The sequence below is a fragment of the Lepidochelys olivacea genome (genome assembly GCF_965140295.1).
Source record: "Lepidochelys olivacea isolate rLepOli2 genome assembly, chromosome: 7".
NCBI lineage: Eukaryota > Metazoa > Chordata > Testudines > Cheloniidae > Lepidochelys > Lepidochelys olivacea.
The window spans coordinates 31,357,948-31,368,378 of NC_140417.1; the positions used below are offsets into that span (position 1 = coordinate 31,357,948).

Consider the following 10,431-nt stretch of genomic DNA (forward strand, 5'->3'; position numbering starts at 1 on the left):
GGAGTTAGGTAACAAGGCTGGTGTGCCCCTTAAACGCTGCCCGGAGCATGGCGCTCACTGTGCCCCAAGTGCCCTGCCGGGCTGGGTGGGCAGGCAGCCGCTGCTGTGGGGACAGGCGCTGGGAGTGGGGGCGGTATGTGCCGCTCTCTGGCTCTGGGCTGGCGGCGCAGCCTTGGTAATGAATTTCCTTTGCGCGCTCTCCCGCTAGGCGGGGGGGTGCCCAGCCCCCACGTCCCCGTCACACCTGGCTGGAGCAGGAGACAAAGGCAGCAGCAGCGGCTGTTGGGTCGAATACAGATTAGCGGGGTGAGCAGCAGCAGGTGCCCGGGCTGGGCTGGGGGTCAGAAATGAGGGGCACTGGTGGAAGTGTGGGGGGTGCTGTGGGTTAGGATTGAGGGGCACCAGTGCAGTTGTGGGGGGGCTGTGGGTCAGGAGTGAGGGGCAATGGAAGAGCAGTGTGTATGAAGCCAGCAGGAGGCTGTGGGTTGGGCCTGAAGGGCACCGGTGGAGTTGTGTGTGGGGCTAGAGGGGGGGCTGTGGGTCAGGAGTGAGGGGTGTGAGCAGAGGTGGGGGGGGGCAGAGTGGTGCGCTGAACTGGGGGTTCCCTGCAGCAGGGAGCCAGCTGGCTGCATGCCCTGGAAATGGAGTCTCACTGGCGCTGAGTAGGGGACCTGGGGGGGCAGAGACCAGCCCTAAAAGCCTTTTGTTCCTTGAGGCGTCTGCCCGAGGGAGGATTTGGGGCTGGGCCAGGCCTGGGGAACCACTCGCTGGTGGTGTTGCAAGACCCACTCCTGGGCAGTCACCTAGCAATCTGCCGCCACAGAGCTCTTGCGGGAGGAAGCCTGGGACAGGAGCTACATTGCGGGATGCGGGTCCCCATCCTCATCTCCTTTTGCTCTGGGAATGTGGCGGGGCCTGGAGGGGCGGGGGAGGACTCCAGGGTTCCATGCTGGTGGGGAAGAAGGGGTTTTTTTTGGGAGGGGGTGTGCTCAGGATTTCTGTGCCCCATGCCTCAGGCTTGGGGAGCGGGGCTCAGGGCCGGGGGAGAATGTCAGGACTGCTGGGTTTCTGCTGTGGTGGAGCTGGGGTGGGTACTAGGAACCCTGGGTTCCACTCTGGCAAAAGTAGGGGGGTGGGACGGGATTCCTGTGCCCCATTTGAGTGGGGACAGCATTGGGACTCTGGGGTTCTAATTTGAGGGGGGAGGAGTTCTGACGGGTCAGAGACGCCTGTGAGGCTGGGGCCTTCGTGGCTCGGACACCCAGACCCACGGGTAAAGCTGGGGGATGTCTCTTCAGCCAAGAGCTGATTTGCTGAGAAATGGAGTTTGGCCAACCCAAAACCATTGGCAAACAAGTGCCGAGTTCCCTGCCCAGCTTTGGCCACCCCGAGGGCATAGAAACACGTCAGTGATGTCAACTGGTAGCGCTTCACTTTGACCCAGCTCGGCACTTGCTTTGATTCTGAGCTATCTGTCCAAGTCCGGGGAGGGCGAGATGTGCCAAATGCCTGAGCATGGCGGGGAAGGGGGGGAGCGAGGACCTGCCATCTAACCCGTAGCCCAGTGGCTTAGGGCGCTTGCCATGGGCGTGGCAGATGGCCCTGTCTCTGCTCAGTCGCTGAAGTATTTTAGGCAAAGGGGACAAGCTTCAACAGGCCCAGGGTCCGGTGGCTAGGATGGCTGCCGCAATGTGGGAGACTCATGTTCAAATCCCTTTCTGCATCCAGCTGGGAGAGAATTGACGGAGGCTCTCCCAGGTGAGTACTCACCACGGGGCTCAGACTTAGAAGAGAGGCCCTTGCAATCTCCTCCCGCCCCGGGTAGGCGTTCTGCTGGCCTCGTAACAAATGCCCCAAATGGAAAACCTTTGGCTTGTGTCAAAATGCAGCACTTCTGTCTGATTCCATTTTTTCCAGCCTTTTTTGTGCAGCTGAGAAATGCTGGTTTTGGTTCAAGCTGGAACAAACGTGAGTGGTGTGTTTGGAGTTGCTGGTAAACTTAAACCTTATTGACCCAACTCTATCCTAAGGTCCCAGGCATGTTTCTGTAACCATTTGGGTGCTGAGGCGAGTCCCCCTTCCTCCTAGGATAGCTGCAGAGACTGAGCCATCCCCATGGCAGGGAAGTGCCTTCCTCCCTGGGAGCACTTACAAGAGCCTGAAATGTTCCCCAAGTGAATGGGGACAGAGTTAAACTTCCAGACTTCAGTCAGTTCAGGTTGTTGAAGTAGGTCAATTTTGACCTCTTTAAAAATTTTTGTCCAACTAGCTTAAAGTGCCAATCACAACTGTTGCTAACCAGAGAGTTTCATTATGAAAATGTCATAAGAACGGCCGTGCTGGGTCAGACCCATGGTCTGTCTGGCCCAGTAGCCTGTTTTCTGACAGTGGCCAGGGCCGGATGCTTCTGAGAATGAACGCAAAAGAGTAATTGATCAAGTTATCCAGCCCCCATCGTCCAGTTTCTGGCAGTCAGAGGCTGAGGGACGCGCAGACCATGGGACTGCATCTCTGACCAGCTTGGCTAACAGCCACTGATGGACCTAAACTCCAGGAACTTACCTATCGCTTTTTTGAACCCAGTTATAATTTTGGCCTTCACAACCTGACTATGTTGTGTGAAGAAGGGTCCTGCCTTATGGTTCTTAAACCTGCTGCCTATTAATTTCATTGGGTTGTAAGAAGGGGTAAATAACACTTCACTTTCTCCACACTATTCATGCTTTTATAGCCCTCGATCTTTGCAACATTGAATTTCATGTGCCATTTTGTTGCCCTGTCACCCAGTTTTGTGAGATCCCTTTGTAACTCTTAGTTCAGTCTAAAGCTGACTGCAATCTTGAGGCGTCTAGTATCATCTGCAGATTTTGCCACCTCACTGTTCACCCCCTTTTCCAAATCACTTATGAATATGTTGAACCACACTGGTCTCAGTACAGATCTTCGGGAGACCCTGCCACTTCCTGCTCTCCGTTGAGAAACCTGATAATTGAGTCCTATCCTTTGTTTCCTGTCTTGTAACCAGTTACTGATCTGGGAGTACCATCTGGTCCTGGTGACTTATAACTGTATAATTTAGCAACTTGTTCCAAACCCACTTCCTATCAACACCTCAATCTGGGACAGTTCCTCAGATTTGTCACTGAAAAAGAATGGCTCGGGTGTGGGGACGTCCCTCAGAACCTCTGCAGCGAAGACTGATGCACAGAAGTCATTAAGCTTCTCCGCAATAGCCTTGTCTTCCTTGAGTGCTCCTTTAGCACCTTAATCCTCCAGCGATTTGGCAGGCTTCCTGCTTCTGATGTACTTAAATTTTTTAGCTGTTAATTTTTGTCTTTTGCTAGTTGCTCTTCGAGTTATCTTGCGTCTAACTGTACTTTTTTCAGAGTAACAGCCGTGTTAGTCTGTATTCGCAAAAAGAAAAGGAGGACTTGTGGCATCTTAGAGACTAACCAATTTATTTGAGCGTAAGCTTTCGTGAGCTGCTGCACCCGATGAAGTGAGCTGTAGCTCACGAAAGCTTATGCTCAAATAAATTGGTTAGTCTCTAAGGTGCCACAAGTCCTCCTTTTCTTTTAACTGTACTTTTACACTTGACCTGGCAGAGTTTGTTCCTTTCTATTCTCCTCACTTGGATTTGACTTCCAATTTTCAAAGGATGCTTCTTTGCCTCTATCTGCCACTTACTCGGCTGTTTAGCCATGGTGGCATTTTTTGACCTTCTTACTGATTTTCTGTTTTTGAGGGCGAGGGTGGTGGAGGTGGCAACACGTTGTTGGAGCCTTTGTTATGGTGTTTTAAGTCGTTTCCATGCAGTTTGCAGGCACTTTGCTCTTTCGACAGTTCCTTTTAATTGCTATTTAACTAGCTTCCTCATTTTTGAGTAGTTCACCTTTTTGACGTTAAATGCTTCTATGGTGGGTTTCTTTGATTATATCTGCCCTAAAGGATGTTAATTTAATCACCTTATGGTCAATGTTACTGAGCAGTTCAGCTATAGTGACCTCTTGGACCAGATCCCATGCACCACTTTGGATCGAACCAAGAATTGCCTCTCCCCTTGTGGGTCCCAGGACAAGCTGCTGCGAGAAGTAGTCATTAACAGTGTCTAGAAATGTTATCTCAGCATCCCATACCGAGGGGACATGTCCCCTGTCAATAAAAAGATAGCTGAATTCCTCCATTGTTGGGTTTTCTGTTTGTATAGCCTCTCATTTCCCCTGAGATTATGCAATCACCATCACTCTGCTGGTCAGGATTATATTTCTACTCTCATTATTCAAGCATAGACATTCTGCCCATAGCGATTCCACGGTACGGTTTGATTCAAGATCATCATCTTATTGGAGTCTGACTTTTTTAGCATGGCGCCATTTCCCCACCAACATGGCCTACTGATCAAATTGGTCCATATTTACTCATCTGCCTCCATGTGATGTGATTGACTGGGACTGTTTTCATTTGACCATTTCTCTTTAGGTCCTACCTATGTTATCAATGTCGATCCTCTCCTCTTTCCTAGGTGATAATTTCCCCTTCTAATAAATCCTCCGCTAAGGAATGTGTCTGGTTGAATCACATACTCCTCTGCACCTGTTGGCTCTCCCCCGGCCCTTACTCTAAAAACTCCTTTAAGACCTCTACTATTTGATGTCATAGATTCTAAGGCACAAAGGGACCATTAGGATCATGGTCTGTGCCCTCCCGTACGACACAGGCCAGAGAACTGCCCGAAAATAATTCCCAGAGCAGATCTCTTTAGAAAAACATCCCATCCTGATTTCAAAACTGTCAACGAGGGAAAATCCACCTGGACCCCGGTAAGCCTTCCCAAGGGTTAATTACGAAGGTGCACGCTAAGAAAGTGTGTCCTCTTTCCAGTCTGTGTCGAGCTTCAATCTCCAGCCATTGGATTGTTAGACCTTTCTTTGCTAGACTGGAGCACCCATTATTAACTATCAGTTCCCCAGGTAGCTACTTACAGACTGTGTTCAAGTCACCCCTTAATCTTCCCTTTGGCAAACTAAATAGAGATTGAGTCTCTCACTATAAGGCATGTTTTGTAATCCTTCTCCTGGCTCTTCTCAGAATCCCTCCAATTTCTCAACATCCTTCTTCAATTGTAAGCCCCAGAACAGGCTGTAGGTCGCATCATTGCCAAATGCAGAGGAAAATGATCTCCCTGCTCAAGATTCCCCAGTTTGCGCATCCCAGGATCACATTAGCTCTTCTTGGCCACAGCATCACACCGAGCTTGTGTTCAGCTGATTATCCACGATGACCCACACCGCTGTCAGTAGCCACTTCCCAGGAGCAAGACCTCCATTGCGTATGTATATGGCCTGCACTCTTTGCTCCTAGATGTAGAGTGTATTTTAATGTAAATAGTTTGGTTGTAGGCAGTTTATCAAACTATCCAAATTGCTCTGAATGGGTGACCTGTCCCTTTCATTATTTACCACTCCCCCAATCTTTGTCATCAGCTGACTTTATCAGTGACTATTTTGTTTTCTTCCAGGTCACAGATAAAAATGTTAAAGAGCATAAGGCCAAGAACTAATTCCTGTGGGACCCCACTGGAAACAGACCCCCTTAATGACCACTCCCATTACATGGTGAGACCTATCCCTTAGCTAGTTCTTAATTCGTGTCACATGTGCCGTAACTCTAGAGGGTTTGGGTTTTTGACAGTCAAATGCATTACAGACATCTGCTACCTCAGTGCTATTACCTTGATCAACCATACTCCTCCAGAAAAGGGAATGTGGCAGGAGCTACTTTCCAGGAACCCCTATTGACTTGTTTTGTTCTTGTGATCAAGTCCCCTGTTAGCTGCTCCGTTATCTTGTCCAGAGTCAATAGCAGGCCTATAATTAACACCATCATACCATTTACCCCTTTTTTAAACTGGCAGATAAGCTTTTTTCTGGAACTTTCCCTGTGCTCCAAGGCTACAGTAACTCTGCACTGAGCTCCTCACCTGGCTCTGTTAAAACTCTTGAGTACAAGTTATCTAGATCTGCTGGGTTTTTTTTTTTTTAAATATCTGACTTTAGTAGCTTCTAACAGCTTCCATAGAACCCAGTAGCATGGAAAGTGTATATAGCTTAAAAAAACTTCCTTAATACTGCCAGCCATAGCTTTTCCTTATCTCTTGGCTTCCCTGATCAACTTCCTACAATGCCTAACTTCTGACTTGCATTCAGTACTGTCAACTTGCCTCTTCTTCCATGTGTTTATAATCTATTTATTGCTGCCTTCATTTCCCCTCTAAACGCTCTTAACCAGCACAGCTGTCTTCCACAAGTGTGGTATTGTGGCTTTCTGGGTATCCTGTGAGACTTTTACCAATTAATATTTTTCTGATTAAATTTTTCCTTCCAGCTGATTTGATTAAAATTGTTCTCAGCTCTGTGAAACTGGCATGTGATCAAGTCATGAGCACTGGTAGCTAAGCTACCATTAATTTTTAGTTTGGTGAGCACTTCCACTCTCTGTTAGGACAAGGTCTAATAGGACAGAATTCTTTATAGGGGCTGCAACACCCCCCCTTTTTTTAATTTTAAAGCTTTAGAAAATTGTCCCCTTCTGTTTAGAGGTACCAAGGATGTTTTAGTACTGGCAGTGTGAACTCCAGCACATGTTACACATGTCACTCAAAGTGAAGTCTCCCATGATCACACAGGCTTTTGCCTACACACTGTAGACAGATGTGTTATGAGGCGGCAACCCCCCGCCCCAGTGTGATTAGGTGAGCTGTAGCAGATGCTGACCGATAACCATTGTGCACTTTATCTGTTGATCCATAAACAGTCGAGCTCACTTTCTTCTGAGTTATCAGCAACTGGGAAACAAGTATGACCATTATCCTCATAGTCCCAATTCCCCGCCCCCCATGCTCTCTGCCCTAAATCAATTATAGCCACTGATGGCACAACTGGAAACTTACACTCACCCCAGTAGGTTTCAGTAAGAGCCAGTAGATTTGTCTGAGCGTTCGACAACTCTGAAACATTCTTGGAAACCTCTCAAAGTTGAGACACGAACCTAACCTAACCCGCCTCCTCCCCGGGAAGCCATGGCTGAAATAAAGAGGTGTTTTCTGCTGGAGAAAGGCCCACCTGGCTCCACAAGGGACCCCCCTAACCCGTGAGGCATGGTTGTGCGCTGCAGCTCCAGGAGCTGGACTGCTCTTCCTCCTGGCTCAGCCCAGCCCATTGGCTCTGTTCCTGGCTGGGGAACTGTAGCGGGAGCCTGTTCCATGCGTCTCAGGATAGTGCTGCACACCCCTGCAGCTGGGAGCAGGGTCCCTTTCTTGCTGGGTGCTGTGTGGGCCATGCCCTAAAAGCTCAACCTTAGAAAGCTAATAAAGGGGGGATTACATCCCCTTTGTACAGAGCCTGCCACAAGCCTGCTCTGTCTCCTTCCCTCACCCTGGGTGGGGGGACCTGTCTAGGCTGCTTTGCTGAAGTTTACCACCTCACTCTTCTTTTTGTCTCCATAGCGATTTACCAGCCAAGATGCAGCTGGCCCAGGTTCGGCCAGGGATGGCTGCGGAGTGATGGTCGCAGGAGGCAGCCAGCTTTGCTTTGCAAGGTTGGAGGCACGGATGTCTGTGGCAGCAGTGAGAGGGAGGAGAAGCACAGCTGGAAAGCCAGACCAATCCCCTCTCCTTTGCGCCGGGGGTGCTGTTTGATCAGCATTGCACTGTCGTGTCACAGGGGCTTGTCCCGCTCACAGCCAGATCCCACCGGGCCCGAGCTGGACCTGAGCAGCTGCCCACGTCTGCTTCCAGGACCGGGATGTTATCACCTGGCCCTGCTTGCATATGGACCAGGACAGCAGCCTGCCCCCCTCCCTTCCCCCCAAAGGTGTGCCATGGAGCCTTGCAGCAGGAGCAAGTACAATGTACTTTGTTGCAGGTGGGATTTGGGTGGTCAAAAAAAGATGGTGGGAGTTTGAAGGAAAATGCTAAACTCTTGTCAGTTTACCAAGCGTAGCCAAGACCTATCATGGTGTTACAGTAAAGTAATATACAAACTTTTAGGCCACACCTAACAAAATAATTGTCTGAAACCCATTTCTATGTACACACTGTATTAACAGACTTTTTTTAATAGTACAGGGGAATCTCAGGTTTTGTAGGTGGGAGCAGGATTCAACACAATCATCCCATGCAGGGCTCATGGCACACTAGGTACTAAAAGCAAGGGCTTATAAAGCATGCTCCTCACAGCTTGTGGGCTTCAGCTGAACCGCTCTCATTCTCTCCCCAGGTCCGGTGTGCAAATCAGGCCCAAGCCACCGGGGCTGAGCAAAAGGCTGAAGCAGCAGAGTGGAGTTCAGGGTCAGCTGCTTCAGAGGCGGGAAAGATCATTCCAATGAGTCACTCAAACCCAGATGGGAAGCTCTCTCCCAGCCCTGCCTGCATCCAGGATGGGATATTTCTGTTGGACAAGCCCCTCCCTAGGGCAAGACTCTGGGGGAGGGAGGAGGGAGCACACTGCATCACAGGGTAGGTTGTTCTGATCTTGAAAATAGTTGTGAGCCTGCCTCCTAAGTTCCAGTGGCCAACTAAACTATGGGGCACAGGGCATATTGCTTGTGTTGGCCAAGCTCACCCCAAACACCAGGGGCCCCTCAGTTTCTCTCCCATGGGCAGCACCTATTCAGCCTAGCAGCTGTACCCTCGTTCTCCCTACCATTGCTTCTTTGTCTGGGAGATGCATCCTTCAGGGTGTTCCTCCCCCTCCTGCAATTAATTGGCTTTGACCATCGAGGCCTATCTCATTCCCTAAAACCACAGAACTGCTGGAATGGGGCCTCCTAAAGGTATTGGCAGACAGAGAGGGCATGGAGGTGACCATATGGCCGAGCACTGGAAATTCCCACCCCTGAGGTGACTGCCTCAATGCAAAGAATGCAGCTGGGAGTCATTTTTACCTGTCTTTCTCCTCCTCCTCTTCCCCACCCCAGGTGAGATGAACTTTGCTTCAGAGCAGCTCAAAGACAAAAGGCCCAGCTTTGGTGTCAGCATGAAGGTACCAGAGCATTTCCCTGCTGCTCAGATGGATCCCTGAGCTGCCAGGAGCAGTTCCACTGCCTGCATGGTGCCAAGGGCTAGTGGGAGCAGGATCTATCTAAAGCGTAGTGTGATATATTATGTATGTTCAGCATGAACTATCATGGATTGCTAAAGTGGCACCTCAGCTTAACAACCACAAGGTTCTTCATGATTGACAAAAGGGTGACTGTTGGTTAGAGGGGCTTCCTCAGCAGGGGGCAGTATTGGAAAAGGGGTAGAGCCTCTAACTATTGGCAGGAGGCAGAGCTCAACTGCACTCATGCCTCCATGGGAAAGCAAGTCTTGCTGGAACCGAGTGGGGCAGCAGCAAGGTGTTCAGCCCCGGGACTGACAAATCAAAGCAATCCTTACTGAAAGGACAACACATGGAAATAACTTGGTAGGAGCCTTACCCCAACATCTTGAGGTCAAGCTTCACTTCTTAGCTGGGCCTGTCTTAAGGCCTTGGTGCATTTCCCTGAGCAAAGGAGCCTTTGCTGTTTTCTAACATACCACTGAATTAAGACAATAAATAGCAAGCCATGCAGTAACTCTCAGGATAGCCTAGCCCCTGACTGTTACCACCTCTGCTGAGTTGTAAACTGACCCAAGCTAAAGCTGTCTTCTTTAATAAAGAAGTCCACCTTGAAACACTGATTCTAATCAGCCTTCCACTGGGGTAATTCAAATGGAGGCAGTGTACTGACATGGGACCACCTCCATAGCAGGTTCTCCACAAAAGGAATCTCCTCTGGCTCACGCAGTCAGATGAGGCTCTGCCATACTGAGCAAGGTGCCTCCACCCGACTTTTTCGAGGCAGGTGCTGACCCACCTCTCCAATGGGCACACCACCACCACACAGGGTGCTTCCTGCCCTGGAGGACACCCTGTCGAAGCCCACAGAGAACTTCTTCAGAATTCTGCCTCTGGGGCAGGGCAGCAAACAGCAGAGGGGGCTGGAGGAGGACAAAAAGAAACGAATACTGAATCGCTCTCCATCCCGGGCACTTACCGACCCAGGCAGATGAAGACGACGATAGCACAGGCAGGCGTCTCCTAACTTCCGAGCATTCTGCTTTGCAACCTCAAGACAGATCTTTCAGGCGGCCTTTTCAGATGCAACACCAACTGACTTCTCAGCCTCGGGGTTCGCTACCGCAAGCTATCAGATGAGAGGCAAAACAATCCAGGCTATGTTCAGAGGACAAGGGTGAACAGCAGCCACAGCTATGTTCAGGGCTGCACCTTTCCACTCAGGTATATGAGGAGCTGGGGGCAATTGCAGCCCAAGGTCCCACAGCAGACTACACAGGACCACAGGCAAAGTCGGGGGGAAGGGGGACACTGGTGCCTGGACAGGCCCAAT

General features: G+C 50.0%; 1 long non-coding RNA gene across 1 annotated transcript; it reads left to right on the top strand.

The window, feature by feature from the left end:
- The first annotated feature begins 1,963 nt into the window (after positions 1–1,963).
- On the top strand, positions 1,964–10,404 carry LOC311523570. The gene is made up of 4 exons (XR_014712367.1): positions 1,964–1,968; positions 5,519–5,615; positions 7,505–7,596; positions 8,277–10,404. It is a non-coding gene; the product is annotated as an uncharacterized lncRNA (long non-coding RNA).
- The last annotated feature ends 27 nt before the right edge of the window (positions 10,405–10,431 follow it).